The sequence below is a fragment of the Gossypium hirsutum genome, chromosome D05 (genome assembly GCF_007990345.1).
Source record: "Gossypium hirsutum isolate 1008001.06 chromosome D05, Gossypium_hirsutum_v2.1, whole genome shotgun sequence".
Lineage (NCBI taxonomy): Eukaryota > Viridiplantae > Streptophyta > Magnoliopsida > Malvales > Malvaceae > Gossypium > Gossypium hirsutum.
Window position 1 is genome coordinate 45,814,048 of NC_053441.1, and position 20,164 is coordinate 45,834,211.

At 33.0% G+C, this 20,164-nt stretch overlaps 1 long non-coding RNA gene across 4 annotated transcripts; it reads left to right on the top strand.

The window, feature by feature from the left end:
• Positions 1-1,825: 1,825 nt before the first annotated feature.
• Positions 1,826-19,764, top strand: LOC107903750 (uncharacterized). Of its 4 annotated transcripts, none has more exons than XR_001685935.2 (7): positions 1,826-1,968; positions 2,041-2,369; positions 7,542-7,757; positions 8,718-8,837; positions 9,416-9,528; positions 9,630-10,746; positions 10,836-11,004. It is a non-coding gene; the product is annotated as an uncharacterized lncRNA (long non-coding RNA). The 4 variants fall into 4 exon arrangements; XR_005913257.1 differs by having other exon boundaries at positions 1,833-1,968; positions 2,061-2,369; XR_001685936.2 differs by lacking the exons at positions 1,826-1,968; positions 2,041-2,369 and adding an exon at positions 13,440-19,764 and having other exon boundaries at positions 7,335-7,757; positions 9,630-10,061; positions 10,641-10,746; positions 10,836-13,350.
• Positions 19,765-20,164: the final 400 nt, after the last annotated feature.

Consider the following 20,164-nt stretch of genomic DNA (forward strand, 5'->3'; position numbering starts at 1 on the left):
ACTAATTCTGTCATGAGCTTTCTCCAAATCTAACTTAATAGCCATACATTTCCTTCCTTTCCTATTATAGCGCATAGAGTGTATGATCTCTTGAGCTAAAATGATGTTATCAGAAATGTTGCGCCCAGCTATGAACCCAACTTGTTCTTGGGATATAAGCTTGGGAAAGACCACCTTAAACTGATTGGCAATAACTTTCATAACCAGCTTGTAAAGAACAGAGCATAGACTAATGGGCCTAAAATGGGTAAAATCCTCAGGATTCTCTTTTTTAGGGATTAACACAATCAGCGTATTATTCAATTCTGGATCTATATGTCTTCCATCAAAAACATCTTTTACCCATTGACAAACATCATTCCCAAGAATATCCCACTGACTTTGAAAAAAATGAGCATGGAAACCATCACTTCCAGGAGCTTTCAACGGAGCCATGTCAAACATTGCATCTCTTCATTAGTGACAGAAGCCTCCAGAAAATTAACTTCTGAAGAATTGAATCTAGGGAACCCATCAATGGGAATATCTCTCAAGGTAGAAGAAGTCTCCCCATAAAGCCCTTCAAAGAATTCCACCGCCTTAGCCTGTAGGATGTCTTGATCTGAACACCATTCCCCATTATCAATGCGTAAGGTAAAGATACGATTGAATTTCCTTATTCTCAAAGTACGGCTATGAAAAAAATTTGTATTATGATCCCCCAATTGAAGCCAATCACAACGAGCCTTTTGTCTCCAAAGTAGGTCTTCATGATCTAGAACATTTTCCAACTTATCCCGAATTTCTAATTCTTTTCCAACTAAATACGTTGAGGGAGAATGCTCCAAGGATTTTTGAATATTGTTAAGCGATCTCATAAGATTTCTCTTACGAGTACTTAAAAAGCCATAGATATTCCTGTTCCATTCTTTAGTAAAAAAAGTAAAATTGTTTAAAGATTCAAACATATTACCTGCGAAATTCCACCTTTCTCTAACAAGACTAGAGAAATCGCTATGTTTCGTCCATCCTGCTAAAAACCTGAAAGGTCTACCCTGAAAGGAGCTACGGTCAGTTCTAGTAGATAACAAGAGGGGCCTATGATCAGACTTAATACGAGTGAGATGATGAACAGAGTAATGTGGAAAAGTAGACACCCAATTCTCATTAGCTAAGGCCCGATCAAGTCTGACAAAAGTATTGCCTCTTGCCAAGTAAAGGTAGGTCCAATGAATCCCAAATCCTGCAACTCACAAGAATCAACAAAATTACCAAAAAAATTACAACGCTTACCAACGGAAACAGGACTCTTTTTATCTGAAGGAGATAAAATTGCATTAAAATCCCCCATAATTAACTAAGGAGAAGTAAGGTTAGGATTAGCTGATTTTAAATCTTCCCAAAGAGTGTTCCGTTTAGACCTGTCAGGACTTTCATAAACAAATGAAATAAAGAAAGAATTATTAAGATTAAAACTATTAACACGTAAGAAAATAAACTGAGGATGATTTCGAATAATATGGATTTGAATAGACTCTTTCCATCCAACCCATATGCCACCTGAAAAACCAACAGCTTCAACCCGATGTGAATAGTTAAACCCCAAATTTTCAATAATAAGATTAGCATTTTTACCACTCACTCTCGGTTCTACCAAATAAACAATATCAGGTCTATGCTCAGCATTGTATTCCTGAAAGACTCGTAAAAATTTCCTGCTAGCGCTTCCTTGATAATTCCATGAAAAAAATTTTAGATTTAAAACCATAATAAAATATAAAAACTAAAATATATAAAAAATACACCAAATCTGTAATAGCAAATAATCAAAATAACAAAACAAATACGAATAAAGAGGATATCCTTACTGTCCGGGAGCATTAACTCCCTCTTTTTGCCCATCAGTTTTGAAGCTAGAATCAACCTCAACATTACATTTTGCAAAAGACGAGATGCTCTTGGGAAGGACTTCCATCGATTCCTTCAAAGGTATTCGCTGGACTCCTGAATTTCTGAATTTTTATTCTGTTTTTTAATAAATCCTCTACCTTTATTTTTAAGAGATTTACCCGAACCACCAGGAAGCACAAGAGAAGGATGAGCATTTTTTATTTCCTTGGCTTGGGTGTTTTCATGAAAGACAACCGCCGAATGTCTACCAGAGTCAAGATTACCAACATCCAGAAAAACTGCAGTCCGCCTTGATTCCTCCAAATCGGTCTGATTTTTTGATCCTTCTCCTTCAAAACCAAGACCCGTATCATCGCTTGGAACTGTTTGTAGCTCAACTGTTGGAAAAGTCCAACTGCCTTTTCCAGCAGCAACGGAGGGATGGTGGGCAGCCAAGTCTGGGTCAGAACGTTCCAAACCTCCACGGGCTTGTCCAATAGGTATGGTTCCTAAGCCCAAACTGCTATCAGACTTCTTTAAATTATACAATTTTTTTTTCGGCTTATGCTGGGCTTACTGGGCTCCGAAAGTATCCTGCTGTTCCCTTTAAAATTAGGGCCACTAATTCCCATCAGACCCACCTCCTTTGAGACATTTTTATTATTATGGTTTCTTTCTCCAAATATTCGATCATTATTAGGAGTAGTAGAAATTTTCTCCATTGAATTGCCATGCATAATTTCCTTCCCTTTATGACGCCTGGTATCCGGCAGAAAACCCTCAAAATCATCTTTGTGCATATCCTTATTATTAAGGGTTCTAAAACGGGAACCATGTTTCCCAATCTGTTGATTCTGCAAGGAATTTTGCACGTTATCTCTGATTTTCCGCCTTGATTTCTTCTCAACGATCATCCAAGGTCCGAAATTCCCGTAATCCTTCTCCGCATCAACCTTGGCCGTGTTTTGAGTATCCGATGACATTTTCGATGGTGAGTTCTCCTTTTCACTAGGGATTTCAGATTTCTTAAAAGGACAAGAGTTTTCCACATGCCCATATCTCCCACAATGAAAACAAATTGTGGATAAAGATTCATATTCAACATTCTACTTACGACCATTGATCAGAATATGAGATACCAATGGCTTTTCCAAGTCAACATAAACAGCCAATCTAGCAAATCTTCCCTTAGTCCTGCAATCTGTGTTCATATCCAACTTAACCACTTTACCAACCATTTCCCCTATCTCAGTGATGATTTTATGATTGTACAAATATCCAGGTAAACCAGGAAATCTAATCCATGCCATCACAACACTAGGGTAAGCTTGTGTAGGATCAAAGTCTAGCGTCCAAGGCTGAACCATCAAATATTGACCAAAAATAATCCAAGGTCCTTCAGCAAGTGCCCTTTCACAATCCAACTTGTTCTGGAATTTTACCAAGAAGTAACCATTTTCAATATCCATCATATGTAGAGGAGCTGAGGGTCTCCACAGGTTGAACAATTTATTCTGCAAAACCGAAAAGCCAATGTTACGACCAAGAAGTTTTAAAATCACTGTGTTTTCCATACCTTGAATAAGGATTTTGTGAATCCTATCCGAGAAGGAAATGGAAGGTACACCATCCACAAAAGTTTTTTGAATGTCCCCATCCAAAATATCTAGATCATCGTTTTCTTCCAGATCAATAAGAGTATCCTTAGAGGATTGGCCTACAAGCATATCCCTCCACGAGATGGATTTTTCCGGGGATGAGTCGATCAACATATTATTGTTAGTATCAACATCATCTTCTCTGAACCGAACTTTCTTAGGGATCAACTCCTCAGTGATGGATTTTTCAGAATCAGTATTTTCATAGAGAGAACTCATGGTCTGCAACCTACGTTCCACCCAATGAATAGTTTCTAATACTATAGATCCTTTATTTTCCTTCAAAATGTTAATATTTAAATTACTCCAAATCGAAAGGAAAGTAAACAAATTTTAGATATGTAAAATACCATTTTTACCCTCTTTACTTTTTACATAATTATATTATAAAAAAAGTTATACTTATAAATAATCAATAATTAATTATTTTTTAATTTTCACCTACTAACCAAACAAAAACAATTTATTTTATTTTATTTTTCTTTCCGTTATTAATTTTAACAATTCAAATAAAATAATACTTACTTACCTTTTTATTCTTTTACAATTATTAGTCCAAAGGTAATTATGAATTAATGTTGAGTTGTTTTAATAATGGATGATTTTGATTTGTTAAGTAAACAACTCATACTATTCATCCCACCCAACAAATTATTTAATGCATTAAACCAAAAATCCATTAGGGAGTTAGTTAAACAGAAAGGGCAATAGCGATCATAATAAAGATCATAAACAAACTAATAATGGGGTTCTAGGTACATGTCTTTTCAAACTCAAAACTAGTCTTTATGAAAAAAGAATTATGGTAAAGAACCTTTGCGCTACCTTGAACCTGCGTATGAAACGGACAAACCCAAATTGCTCTGTAGTTATTCAATACATTCTATAAATTATCAAGCGTATTTATATAAATAACATTGACAATTACAATCAAACCTTTTTAAACCATCAATAGTTAATGATAGAATTTTGATTTGATGATCTTGAGTTTGACCAACTAACTTATGAAAGAAAAATGTTTTATCACCTGAGTGTACAATCAAACTATCATAAGCAATCTATCAAAGCACTACACCAAAACAGGCTTTTAGCGGCACTTTTAGTGGCGTTTGGACAAAAAACGCTGGTAAAAATCGAGCATTAGTGGCGCTTTACGGAAATCGCCGCTAAAGATTGTGCATTAAAACACCGCTAAAAAAAGCATTAGTGGCATTTTTTGGGAAAACGCCGTAAAAAACCAAACCCAACGGCGTCGTTTGGTGACCTATCGGAGGCTTTAGTGGCGTTTTTAGAGTAGCGCCGCTAATGCTCGAGGTTTTAGCGGCGTTTATGATTAAGCGCCGCTAATGCTCAGGGTTTTAGCGGCGTTTATGATTAAGTGCCGCTAATGCTTGAGGTTTTAGCGGCATTTTTGAAAAGGCGCCACTAATGCTCGGGTTTTTAGCGGCGTTTTTTTGAAAGCGCCACAAAAAACATTTTATCTTAATTGGTTTATTATTGATATTAATTAAATAAAATTCAACTTATTTCTAATTGAATATTTAAAATATTTAGAAAAAAATAACACGTAGAAATAATTTGAAATAAAACACATGGAAAAATTAAATACTATTATTTAAAATAATTTTAAAGTTTTTTGGGTACATGATTACTGATTGTTTTTTAATTTATATATTAAAAACTTTTCTTATATAATCGTAAAAGTGATAGTATTAATTTAAATTTAAAATATTGAATTAATTAATTATCTCTATAGTTAATTTAGGGTTTTAGGTTTAGGGTATGTATATGATTATTAATTTAAGATTTTAGGTCGGTTTAGGGGTTACTATTTTAAGGTTATTATAATTGATCAGGAGTATATATATATGGATTCAGGGATTATGGTTTAAGGGCTGAGATTTAATGTTTATGGGTTAGGGCCAGGGTTAGACGTTAGGGGTTAGGAGTAGGGATTTAGGGTTTAGCTAGGGATTTAGGGGCCTGGTTATGGTATTGGGTTTAGATTAATTAGTTTTTTTAATTTATATTTTAAATATGTTCTTATATAATTGTAAAAGAGATAATAATAAATTTGTTTAGGGTTTTTGGTTTGGGTATATGATTTGGTTTGTGTATATAATTGTAAAAGAGATAATAAATTTGTAAAAGATGGTAAGCTTCTTCATAATGCACTTTCACTCCTACTTTCATTTCTTCAACCAAGTTATCTTGGTTCCCAACAATATATATCAACTATTTTTTCCTCTATTTTTCAACATAAATAAAATTTATTAACCAACAAAATTTGAAAAAATTAATAAAACACCACATTAAAACCATAAAACAATAATTCTTAAAGAAATAGAAAAAAAAATCAATAAATAGAATAAAAAACAAAGCTTGGTGGACACTTACATATGTTAATGGAATAAAAAATATTTTAGTTAAAGATGAAAAATCAGATTACGGATTCAGATGATCTAAGACATTTTTTTTAGGTTGGAATAATAGTTAGATTCAGATTTTAAAATTGCTATATGCTATGAATTCGAAGTGGATGTGGGTAGATACCTTGAATATCCATTATTTAAATCTGCATTGCTAATTCGGATAACAAATGTAATTTCAGATATATGAATCTAGTAGTTACTAAATTCTTACAATTCTGATTATATATATTAAAATAATTTTTACCAAATTAAAATTCGGGTTTTTGTGGATATGAATATCCACAAAAAAAATTAAAATTTTAAAATTAGGTTTTTTTTAGGATTCAAATATTCGATGGATAATATTATTTAATTTAAATTCGAATTTGAATAGTAATACTCAAATAATTCATGAATAACATTTAAATACTTAAATAAATTTGTGAATTTGAATTGAAATCATTCAAAAATATGCATATACCTAACTCGCTATCATTCCTATTTTTATCACTTGAATAAAAAAAATCCCATATACTTGTTAGTCCTCTTGTTTTCATTTATCTATTTGAGAAAGAATATAATAAATTAGTTAATTAGAGAAATTTATTAATTTATCAATAAAATAAAATATTATAAATTTCAAACTTTATATAAAAAAATAAATTTTATAAAGATAATATTGTTTATTGCTACTTTATACCAAATTTTTAACAATTAATTATTGTTTAATCGATTTTAACTATTTTATGATTGTTAATGATTTAGGGATTTTTTGGATGGTATTTTAAGGATTAGGGGGTATGGATTTGGGGGTTGGGATTTAAGGTTTAGGGGTTAAGTGTTAGGGGTTAAGAGTTAGAGATTTAGGGTTTAGGGATTTTAGGGCTAAATCAAGGTTTGGGGTTTAGATTAATTAGTTTTTTTAAAATATATTTTAAAAATTTAATCTAAACCATTTGATATATTTAAATATTAGTTTAAATAGAATTAATAAATAAGTTAAAAAAGTATTGATATATATATGGATGGATATATATTTAGGTACGTATAATTATTTATTTTGGATATATAGGACCAAATTATAAGAAATGAAATAAAAATACAAACAAAAAAGACAAAAAAACCTAAAATTTATAATTTTATATAATTCTTATAAATATTAGTTAAAAAGTTTAGAATTATTTATTTAAAACATCACCGTTTGGCTTAAGTAAATTAATTTTTAGTGGCGTTTTCTGTACTATGCATTAAAGCTTAATAAAACGACACTGTTTCTGATTAGAACTTTATTTTTAGTGGCGTTTTTTATAAAAAATGCTGCAAAAGATAAGCAATAGCTAAGTTTTTATAAAAAATGCCACAAAAAATCATTTTATTTTAAAAAAATCGCGCCTTTTTATCCCAATTTTCCTCCGCTGAAACCCCTAATTTTTCCCCTCTTCTTCGCGGTCTATGAGCATTTCGCTTCCTCACCCTTTTCAAACTCATTTCTTTATCCTCTTCTTTCTTTTTCTCGGATCTTCTTTCTCCCTCTCTCCAAAGTTCTTCGATTCTTTCCGTCTCCTTTTCGCTCCCTCTCTGGTAATTTCATCTTTCTGAACAGGGCCGGTCTAGCCAATCTCTACCAAGACGGTTTAATGTTGACCTTCTAGGGTCAAAAGATCCAAGGCTCTCAGAGCATCGTCGCTAAACTCACAGCCTTCCTTTCTAGCGGTGTCAGCACGGCATCACCACCATCGATTGTCAACCCTCCGGTGCTGGCGGCATGCTGGTTTTCGTCAGTGGTACCCTCCAACTCGTCAGTGGTTTCAATTCATAGGTAAGCGCTCTTTAACCATGACTTAATTAATCATACGAAGACCTTGAAACTTCGAGATTGCTCTCTCACAATCTAAGTTAGCTGCATACGATTAGCAACTTTGTGGAAATGAGGATTTTGTTTTTGTTTTTCTTCCTTTAATTGCTGATTATTTCTGGGTTTCCAGAATAGATTTAAAATTAGCTCAAGTTGTATATTGCAAGATTTAGCCCAAGTTTAGTGTTGGAAACTGCAATTATTGACTTAATTCGCTGATTCGATTAGAAAAAGCAGTTTAAGTATTTGAATTTTACTTCTCAAAAGAAAAAAAATAGTGATTTTAATGTTAATGGAGTGTTTTACATAGTAAATAGTTAATAAAAATAAGCATAAATTCTGTGTTTCATTTATTTACAGTTTGGTGAGGTTTAGCTGTGATTTGGGGAATGGGTTTTGTCATTGAAATTGAATCGTTTTTGTTTACTATTTGTTGGAGAAGAAATTAACTGAATCATTATGCCTTATGTTCGGTGTCACTGTGGATAATGGCATGTGCATATAATATAAGACTAACATGCTTGTATAGAATATGACTAACATGCTAAAACTTAATGATCATGCATTCTGTTATTCAAAGAAAAATTGTCCCACGAGCACCTTTAATCTTTATTTTCTTTGTTACAATTCTCTTAGTATTATCAACTCTCTGATGTAGGAGCTAATGATTAACACATATGCCAAATTTAGAGATGATGTTCTTCCCCGTATTAAAAGCCTTGGGTACAATGCTATTCAGATCATGGCTATTCAAGAGCACTCATATTATGCTAGCTTCGAGTATTACTTTCATCGTAATATTAGCTCAAATCTATTTGTTGCTGTGTATGTTTGTAAGTTTGTAAACTTGTACTAACTGCTATGTGGCAGATATAAGTAGACACACTTTTCTACTTATAACAAGTTGCATTTAATATTTTGTAGGTACCATGTGACAAACTTCTTTGCACCTAGTAGCCGCTTTGGAACCCCTGATGACCTCAAGTCACTGATAGATAAGGCTCATGAGTTGGGTATACTTGTTCTTATGGATATTGTGCACAGGTAATAGTTATGTCTGCAGGAGAATATAAGTTCTAGAAACTTGCCCTTTAGCTATATTTGATGTTATAGTTTTTGTGCAAACATTTTCCCTGATTGTTTTGTAAATAAAATGAAAACTTAAACTCTTCTGTGTTTGTTGTTAGATTTTTTGTGCAAACAAAATTTCGTGGATTGTTTGCACAGGAAATGAGAACTTGAACTCTTATTCTTTTCCTACTTTTGGCTTTATGCTCATTTTTCCAGTAGACTTGATGCAATTATGGCCATGAGAATTTAGGCTCTTATTGATTGTCACTTTTACTCCTTTGTTTCTCTAGTTGATTTTTGCTTCCTAAAAGTTTGCTAAAAAATAAATCTAAAAGAGAGAAGCAAAGTCATAATTGATTGAGGATATATAAATGACTAGAATACTCTAAAACTCTAGTTTATTGTTCACGACCAGCTTGTTGTGAAAGTATTTGTTTGCTATATCCCCGTTCATTTTTATTCTATAGTTAAGTTAAGTTGCTAATTTTATTTTCTTATCTACCTGCATATCTGAATGATGTTTTGTGAATACAACCATGCTTCCAATAAAGTGTTAGATGGGCTGAACATGTTTGATGGAACTGATGGTCATTACTTCCACACGGGGTCAAGGGGTCACCACTCGGTGTGGGATTCTCGCCTTTTTAATTATGGAAGCTGGAAAGTATGCACTTCTACCTAAACATTTCTTAATGAATAGCATGTTTAAATATTTTGGCTTCCTCCCTTCCAGTTGTAAATATTATTTCTTAATTGTTGCTTTAGGTACTGAGGTATCTTCTTTCAAATGCAAGATAGTGGCTGGAGGAGTATAAGTTTGATGAGTACAGATTTGATGGTGTGACTTCAATGATGTACATCCATCATGGGTTGCAGGTATTATATACAATTGAATTTGGAGATTCTCCAATTTCATGATGTTATATAATAAGTTATTCATATGCTCAGATGTTAATTGCCAGTTTTGACATTATTTTGAAACTGATGTTACATTTGGTTCATGCAAGTAGTGAAGCATCATTCTTTATGTCTGTTTCTTAACAATTTTTGCTTGAGGACTAAATGGTCTCCATGTAATTACGATTAAGAAGAAAAATCAAGGTAAAAGCTTGTGGTTTTTTTGTCTTCCCGTTCCTTCTCTATCCACTGTACGGGTTTCAGAAAAAGATCTTCGCTTGCTCTTGCTATTAAAATCAGGTTAGTTTCCTATTTGATCTTCTAATTTTCCTTCTTCGATTCGTGTTTTTTTGTGTTAAAGTGTCTACAATTTTGTTTGTTTTTGGAGAAATTTGGGATTATTGTTGTATTTTCTGAAACTGATCCGTTATTGATGGAAGCCAAGCCTTACAGTTGTTAATGATAAACACATAAATTTGAATGTTGATAAATTATTGAATTATTAGTTTCTGTTAATTTATTGCATATAATCATTGAATTGTTTATTTTTACTAATTAATTATACATAAATAATTAGATAGTTGATTTTCAAGCAATATTATTTGATTGGCTCATTTTTGGTATGGCAATGTAAAGAGATTAATAATTGTACTTTTTTTAAAAAGTTTTTCCCCTGACCAACTATAAAATTAAAGTTAATCAATTGAAATAGATGTAGATCATAAGGTATTTAAGCTACTGCAATGAGTAGTATGTTTAGTTTACTAGAGTTTCTTTGGACTTTGGTTTGATTCAATTATCAAATTTTTAGCTCAGCATTTGATTGGTTAGGACTCGGGTCTTTAAAGTTCCTCAATCATTTTCTTCCTTTATTTTTAGAATCAGATTTGCTTTTTTGCTTGAATCTTGACTTTATAGTCAATTTGGTGGGTCGGGTTGATTGAAGCTTTAAGGTTGTATGGTCGTGGCTGGTGCCAAATAGAAGGTAAGTGCACAATGAGTTGAATTGATTTACTTATCTTTGCCATGTTCACTATGGTTTGAACAGTTTAAGTTACTCTTATTTTCATGCAGAGCATGTAGGCACCAAATTTGCAGTTCAAATTCGAAGCCATGCTCAAAAGTTTTTCTCTAAGGCTCATTGCTTTGAGTTCATTAGAAGATTTCCTTGATTAAGTAAATGTATTATATCTTTTATTACCAAGATTTACTTGATTAAGAAAATGCATTATATGTTTTATTACCTTGCATATGTATTATTTATTTTAGTTTTGATTCTAAATTTTTATTTTTACTTAAGAGTTCTAACTTTTGGATTTTAATTGTGTTATTAATTTATTATTTTAAATTCTAAATTTAGATTCATTAATTTTTATATTTAGTTTTAAAGTTAACATTTTCGTAGAAAATTTAATTTAAATAATATTTTTTATTTATCCTTAAAACATAATATAATATTTATCATAGAAATAAATATTATTTTAAAAAATTATTTTTTTAAAGATATGTTTTTAGCGGTGTTTGAGTGAAAAGCGCTGCTAAAGGTCTGTTCTATAGCAGCGTTTGTACGAAAAAGCGTCGTTAAAGATCTGTTCTATAGCGACGTTTGTGGGAAAAGCGTCGCTAAAAGAGATGATCTATAGCGCCATTTGTGGGAATCGCTAAAAGTCATGATCTATAGTAGCGTTTGTGGGAAAAGCGCCGGTAAAAATTATGATTTATAGCGGCGTTTGTGGGATAAGCGCCGCTAAAGGTCATGACTTTTAGCGGCATTTATTTCTAAAAATGCTGCAAACATTAGCAGCGTTGTCAACAGCGGCATTTTTTTGGCGCTTGTAGAAGCACCGCAAATATTTTTAGTGGCGCCGCTAAAAGCCTGTTTTGGTGTAGTGACGATAGTGTAAGTGTTACATGCCAAAGTACAAAGCCCGTGACCATGACACAAGATACGTCCCATGGATGTCTATAGATTAGATGAGAAATATTTAGCCCACAAGATGCTATGGAAACAAATGCTAAAATTTGATATAGAACAAATAAGTTTTACTTATTCATGTATGAGATGCTATGGGAGTCTAAAACATGCCAAATTTGAAGTATGTTAAAATTTGATAACAAAAACAACTTTAATTGATGAGATCAATTAAAGGATTAAATGGACTAAAGTAGACCATAATTTGTGAGATGCGTCCTTAATAAAGTTCCTCAATCAAAATATTAAGTCGATGTTGTCTTGCAATCATTACCCTCGTTAAGGCCTTGATCGATACTATGTAGGTTTTTGCTAAAGCGAAGTATTAATATCTATCTTGGTTAAACGTGAAGAATAAACAAGTGATAGTTGTTGGTTAAAACATTGGTTAGTGACTTAACTAGGTTACTCTAATATGATTAGAAACCTAAAGGTAAGTAATTTGGATAAATCATAAGATGATTAGAATAAGAGTTGTTCACCAAATATTTAGGAGTTACACGTGATGTAATTAATGACTGTTGCTTACCTAAATAACTATAATCTTGAGAGTAAAGCCAAAGCTGACTTAAGAGGAGGTGAAATATGGATCCTTGTCCACTAGAAAAACTATCGAGAAAGTCTTTCTGAAATTAAAAAATGATGATTATTAATTTTGAATAAAATAGTGGGAGCATCATTTAGTAAAGTCCTTTTAATGATTAATATAAACTTGGTAAATTTACTCACTCGCATATTTCATTGTTGTAGATATATTATGGCTGCAAACACAAATTCACTTTCATTGATATAGGTCCTTGAGAAGGACAAGTTTAATGGTTTGAATTTCCTTGACTGGTTCTGTAACTTGAGGATTGTCTTCAAACAAGAACGAAAATTATATGTCATTGAACAACCTCTTCCTAATAAACCATCTAGTAATGCCTCAAGGGCTGATAGAGATGTTTACAAGAAGCATTTCGATGACATGGTAGATATTGGATGTCTTATGCTTGGCATTATGAATCCTGAGCTTCAGAAGTAACACGAGGAAATGGTTGCTTATGATATGTTTGAAAACCTGAAAGAACTTTTTAAGGGGCAAGCACAACAAAAGAGGCTTGATACCTCTAAGGCCATTTTTCAATGTAGGCTGGTAGAAAGAAGCCCAGTAGGACTTTATGTTCTTAAGATGATAGGCTATATAGAAAGCCTGTCTAAACTTGGATTTCCACTGAGCCAAGAGTTGGCCACTGATGTTATTCTGCAATCATTGCCTGATAGCTATAGCTAGTTTGTCCTCAATTTCAATATGAATGAAATTGATAAGACTCTACCACAGTTACTCAACATGTTGCAAACTGCTGAAGGTAACATGAAAAAGGTTGGACCCAAGCCCATTTTAATGGTTCGTAATAACAAGGTCAAGGGTAAAGCTAAAGCTAAAGCCAAGGCAAAGCCCAAGGGCAAAGGCAGACCCAAATCTGAAAATGGAAAGGTTGCACTGAAGACCAAAGGAGGGGGTGGCTAAGGGAGGAAACTTCTTCCATTATGGTGTGATTGGACATTAGAAAGGGAACTGCCTTATCTATCTTGAGGAAGTCAAGAAAGCCAAAGCAAGTGAAGCATCTGCTTTAGGTATTTATGTTATTGATATTAATTTATCAACTACTACTTATTGGGAATTAGATACTGTTTGTGGTTCTCATATTTGTACTTCTGTACAGGGACTGCAAAGAAGTAGGACTATTGCTAGAAGAGATGTGGACCTATGAGTTGGAAATGGAGCAAGAGCTGCTGCGTTAGCTGTAGGAACACATACTTTATCTTTTCCTAGTGGACTTGTTTTATGTTTAGAGAATTGTTATTTTATGCCTAGTTTGACTAAGAACATTATTTCAATTTCTGGTTTAGACAAAATTGGTTTTGAGATAATTATTAAGAATAATTGTTGTTCTTTTTATCTCAATAATGTTTTTTATGCTTCAACACAATTGGTGAATGACCTTTATATTTTAGATCAAGTTCATCCCATTTACAACATAAATACTAAAAGATTTAAAATAAATGGCTCAAATCAAACTTATATTTGGCATTGTTGTTTGGGCTACATAAGTGAGAAACGCATATCCAAATCCCATAAAGATGGTTTCTTGGATTCATTCATTTTCGAACAAATTGAAGTATGTGAATCTTGCTTATTGGGAAAAATGACTAAAGCTCCTTTTATTGGTAAAAGTGAGAGAGCTAGTGATTTATTGGGCCTAATACATACTGATGTATGTGGACCAATGAATACACAAGCTAGAGGTTGATTTCACTACTTCATTACTTTCACTGATGATTTTAGTAGATATGGGTATGTTTATCTCATGCGCCATAAGTTTGAAGCCCTTGAAAAGTTTAAAGAATTAAAAAATAAAGTACAAAATCAACTAGGAAAAACTATCAAGATACTTCGATCTCGTCGAGGTGGAGAATTTTTGAGCCTAGAGTTTGATGACCTTTTTGAAGGAATGTGGGATAGTCACACAACTTACTCCTCCTGGTACTCCTCAATGGAATGGAGTTTTTAAGAGAAAAAATTGAACTTTGTTAGACATGGTTCGATCAATGTTGAGTCATGCTGACCTACTGACTTCCTTTTGGGGACATGCACTTGAGACAACTACTTTCACATTAAATCGTGTTCCATCTAAATCGGTTCAAAATACGCAATATGAGATGTGGACTTAGAAACATCTAAGTATTTCTTTTATGAAGATTTGAGATTGTAAAGCTTATGTTAAACGTCAGACATCTACTAAGCTTGAACCCAATTCAGAAAAGTGTATATTTGTGGGATATTTGAAAGAAACCGAAGGATATTATTTTTTTAATCGCATTAAGAACAAAATGTTTGTTGCTCAGACTGGTGTCTTCCTAGAAAGAGAATTTGTCTCTAGAAAAGGAAGTGAGAGAAAGATTGAACTTGAAAAAATTCAAGAACCACAAAATACCACTGAACCAGAGATAGAACAACAATATATTCCACAAAAAATTGAGGAACAAGTAAGTGCTGTAGAAACACAACCACCACGTAGATCTTTAAGAGAATGTGATGCACCTAAGAGATATGAATTTCTCGTTACAACACATGGTAATGTTCTTCTTATGGATCAAGATAAGCCTAAGACTTATCAAGAAGCAGTGGCGACCCCAAACTTTGAGAAATGGCTTGAAGTCATGAGGTCTAAGATGGATTCCATGTCAGTAAACCAAGTATGGACCTTGGTTGAACCACCTGAAGAGTTTAAACTCGTATGGTGCAAGTGGGTTTTCAAAAAGAAAACCGACATGAATGGTAACGTACAAACATATAAAGGGCGATTAGTCGCTAAAGGTTTTCGCCAAGTTCATGGCATAGGCTATGATGAAACCTTTTCTCCTGTTGCTATGTTTAAATCCATTCAGATCTTACTTGCAATAATTGCATTTCATGATTATGAAATCTGGCAGAAGGACGTCAAAACCGCTTTCCTTAATGGAAAACTTGAAAAGGATGTGTACATGACACAACTTGAAGGTTTTGTAGATCCAAAATATGTTAAAAAAATGCAAGCGAAAAAGATCCATTTATGGATTAAAGAAAGCTTCTTGAAGTTGGAACCTCCGTTTTAATGATGCAATCAAAGAGTTTGGTTTTATCAAAAATGAAGATAAGCCTTGTGTTTACAAGAAAGTTAGTGAGAGCATTATCACATTCTTAGTATTGTATGTGGATGGCATACTTATCATAGGAAATGACACACCTACCTTACAATTTATTAAGACTTAGTTAGGAAGTTATTTGTCTATGAAAAGACTTGGGCGAAGCTACTTACATCTTAGGAGTCAAGAATTATAGAGATAGATCAAGATGACTCCTAGGTCAAAGCCAAAGTACATACATAGATAAAGTGTTGAAAAGGTTCAGTATGGAAAAATCTAAGAGAGGATTCCTACCTATGAGACATTGTATTTCACTTTTGAAGGAAATTTGTCCTTCAATTTCATAAGAGAGAAAACACATGAGTAAGTTTCCATATACTTCGTCTATAGGGTCTATCATGTATGCCATGCTATGTACTCGTTCAGACGTGTCGTATTCTTTAAGCATGACGAGTCGATACCAAGTAGATCTCGATGAAGGTCATTGGGTGGCATTTAAAAACATTCTTAAGTACTTAAGAAGGACTAAGGATACATTCCTTATATATAGAGGTGAGGAAGAGCTAAGTGTAAAAGGTAACACTGATGTTAGCTTCCAAATCGATAATGATGATTCTCAATCGTGATCAGGTTTTGTGTTTTGCCTTAATGGTGGTGTTGTGAGCTGGAAGAGTTCAAAGCAAGATACAATAGTTGGTTCTACAATAGTAGTTGAGTATATTAGAATCGTTCTAGTATTATTGCTAACGTTACAAGAACCTACAGGGTCGAATCATGAAGGACAAAAGGACAAAAGGATTTAATACATGAAGGGTTAATCACAGAGAGGTTATGTCGAATCATGAATTCTTGTAACTTAGGTAGCAATGATGCATTGCTAGATGCCACTCATTATTTGTAATATTAGAATCGTTCTAGTATTATTGCTAACGTTACCAGAACCTACAGGGTCACACCCTATGGTTGAAACAAACGGAATCCAAACATATTTGGTATTGTTTTTAGCTGTCACATGAATTAATTTGATTATAGAATTAATTTAATTAGGCAGTTAAATATCAAACAAATTATATGTACAAGTATGTTGTACACATAATGAGAACATAGTTAAATTAATATATATGAATTTGATTCGTAAAAAGTTTAACTAAACAGAATTTATTGAAATCCTTGTTATAATTATTGTAATTATAATTTACGATCGAATATCATTATAATTAGTGTAATTGTATTTTTTTAGTAAAACATTATTATAATTATGGTAATTATAATTATTACATTCAGTTAATTATTATAATGAATTGTGATTCATATTAAGATATCAACTATTCTTGAATTAGGAAATATAGGGTTTTCTAATAAAACCTTATATACCAGAACTATAGTGTATGATGTCTTGCAACCGTCAATGAGATTTTCTCTCTAAAAAAGTTTAAGAGAATTCTTGTCATTCGTTGTCATGTCGGGTGGATTACGTAGAGGCCGAAACTTTTTATACGGGCTTGGAATTGACATACAATTGCGTAATCAGTTTTACAACAATTATCTTTGGCTTTCCAGACAATTAAAGGTAATTGTTCATACCCTTCTCACCCCTATTCATTCCTTGCACATGGATCCTTGGATGTGATCACCAGAGTTATGTTTTTCCACTCACCATGGGGTGTATTGATGTTCCAACATTATGTTGTGATTTCCTATGTAGAGAAATAAGGAAGGTGAGAGAAGGAGAAATAAATAGGTGAGCGGGTAAGGGTCACTAAGGGGGGAGAATAGGGAACAATACGATGTGCCAATCTATTTTTATGCTTATTTTTCTTGAATTCAATACCTGTCCTAAGCCTCAGAACATTACAAGCCAAAAGGCCCTATGTGACCTTGGTAGACTTCTTCAAGAAATTGACATCATATTGAATAATCAGATTTGCGACTGCTTCTATTCTGCTAGGGTAATCCAATTACCTGTATAACTTATTGATGGATCAATACATTTGAAAAACCTTATTGTTTGTATGTTTCATAATATAATGAACTTAGGTGTTTGATATCGAAAGTGGTAAGTCAACTATATATCATGTTAAAACTATGTAAAAATGTGAAATGCCTAGTCATGTACTCCGAAAACAATATTTGTACTATATTTGCTCTAGAGTCATCTTTTAATTTGTTGTTTTTCTTTAGCTTACTTGAAGACAAACAACGACTTAAGTGTAGGGGAGTTTGATCTGTCGTAATTCGATGTAGTAGTTTAAACTAGTTTTCGCAGTTGAGGAGCTTAGATATAAGAACTTTTATTATGTTTTAATTAAGTTTTCATAGTTTTATTTACATTAAATAAAAAAAAGTGTAATTTGAGTTTTTATTGACCTTCGAATGAGGCCTACGGGTGAGCTAACATGCTTAGTGAGTGTGCAAGAGACCATTAGTGGGCATACAAACTCAATACTGGTTGCGATGTTGCAACATAGGGAGTAGAGTACAAGAATTTTGAGACTACCTTCGTGTCGCGACACAACCAAGGGATGTTGCAACACACCCCTAAAGTCACCCTGAAGCTGAGTATATTGCCTTCGATGTCACGACACATGCACTAGGGTGTTGCAACATCAATCCTACACAAGAAACACTTATAAGCTAGGGATGTTTTGGTCTGCACAATCAAATGTTTAATACAAGAGCGGCACCTGACCTAGGGTTGATAACGACAACCCTAAATCTATAAATAGGATAATTGAACACTTGTTATGGACAACTTTTCATACTTAAGAGTTTTCTATGTAATTTTAGTTTTAGTTTTTTCCCTTTTCTTAGGTTTTAGGTTATTTATAGTTTTTATCTTTGTGTTTGTTGGGAGTTTTGATTTATACACTCGATCAACTCTTTGTGGATTCTGCACTTCATTCAATACAATTCAGGATTCTCTTAAACCCTTTCCTCTTGATTCATTATTTATGTTTATTTTTAGTATCAAATTTATTGTGTTTATGAAATCCATGAGAAACTAATCCTCTTTGTAGATTTTGCACTTCATTCAATATAATTCAGGATTCTCTTAAACCCTTTTCTTTTGATTCATTACTTATGTTTATTTTTAGTATCAAATTTATTATGTTTATGAAATCCATGAGAAAATAATCCTCTCATGGGGGATTAGCGAATGGAGATATACTAATTAATTGTTGGGAGAGGAAGAAATTAAACCCTAAGCTTGACGACCCTAGATAGCCATTTAGGTGGGAATTAACCCAAAATTGGCATGACCTATTTGTGAATACCTTAGCCTCGAACCGGTCTAGATTTTGCGGTCAAGAGATAAGTAGTTTTTACCAACTCATCATTTTAGTGGAGGATCGAGAGATTCTGCTAGGGTGACAACTAGTTGATTGAATAGAAACCAGTAGCGACAGTTGGTTATGATTACCAAAGCAAGCTAATCGCCCATGCTTAGATCTGATTCAATTTACATAATTCGTTTCCCAAAGTCTCTTTATTGTTATAAAACCTCATAAAATCTCTCTTTATGTTTATTCGTAATATAATTTATTTAAAGTACTAATTAGATCTATTTGTGATTAGATTAGGATTAATTTAGTATTCACCTCCCTTGGGTACGATCCTTGGAGTACTCATTTACTTTGTTGTAATTATATTACAACATGACCCGTATACTTGTGGACACCACTTATTTCATATCTTCTGTGCAGGTTTCTTACTTTGGAAGTTGGGACATCCAGAGGCGGTCAAGCCTCTCGGCTTACCTGCTTTAGAACTCTAAAAGGGCCCCTATTATTTGCAAAGCCAATGTTAAGTGAATATGTAAAAAACTAGATAAGTGTTTTAGATGTACCTCGCTTATTGCATTTACTCACTTCGATTGCCCATTTTGCATCACTACTTTACCCTTGAAGCCTGATGCACAACTCACCTCTCTCATAGGTGGTAGCTCCATTGATGACTCAACAGGTTTCATATTTGTTTCCTGCACCTCTAGCATTTCCATGGTGGTCTTCATAGTGTTCCATTCTACCAATTCAATCTTCTTGCAATACGAAGTATCCTTTACTAGATGGATTGTCGACAATACATTGGTCCCAACCCTCATGTCTCAAGTTACTAGAACAACACATTGTGGTTGTGGATCATCAAAGATATGAATGCAATCGGCAAAAGAAAAAAATGCCTTAATTGTGTAAAAGAATTTTAACCTAAGAACAAAAGCATAATCATTGAAATGTAAAATATATGCACAGACCGAGTGAAATTTATTAAATTCCATTCACTGAAGCTGCCAATTTTCATGTTTGGGAAATCAGTAGACTTGTGATGACTTTTTAGATGGAATCCAGGAACGTCTGGATTGATATGTCTGTATGGAATTCAAATATCTATCTCTTAGATTCGAAACTCACTTTGAATCACTTGATTTCAAGTCCGAGAGCTCAAGTAATGACCGTTTTAGTGAAGACTGTGCGAGTAAAATTTTTGAACAGGATTATGACGGGAATTTTGAGTTTTGGGCTTTTAATTCGAGTTTCAATCATATTGTGTTTGGGTTTTAGGCTTAATTTTTATCATATATGAGCCCAATATTGTATTTATCAGCTCTTATTATTTTATTATTTTATTATTCTGAATTTTTTATAATTAGTAAGTATTTTAAGTTATTTAGGAGTTTTAAGTGAACAAGAAAGTTTAGCTTAAAACTACTTCTTGTTTAGGTTAATTAGAGTTCTAGTATATTTAAGAGTTTTATTTAGATTTA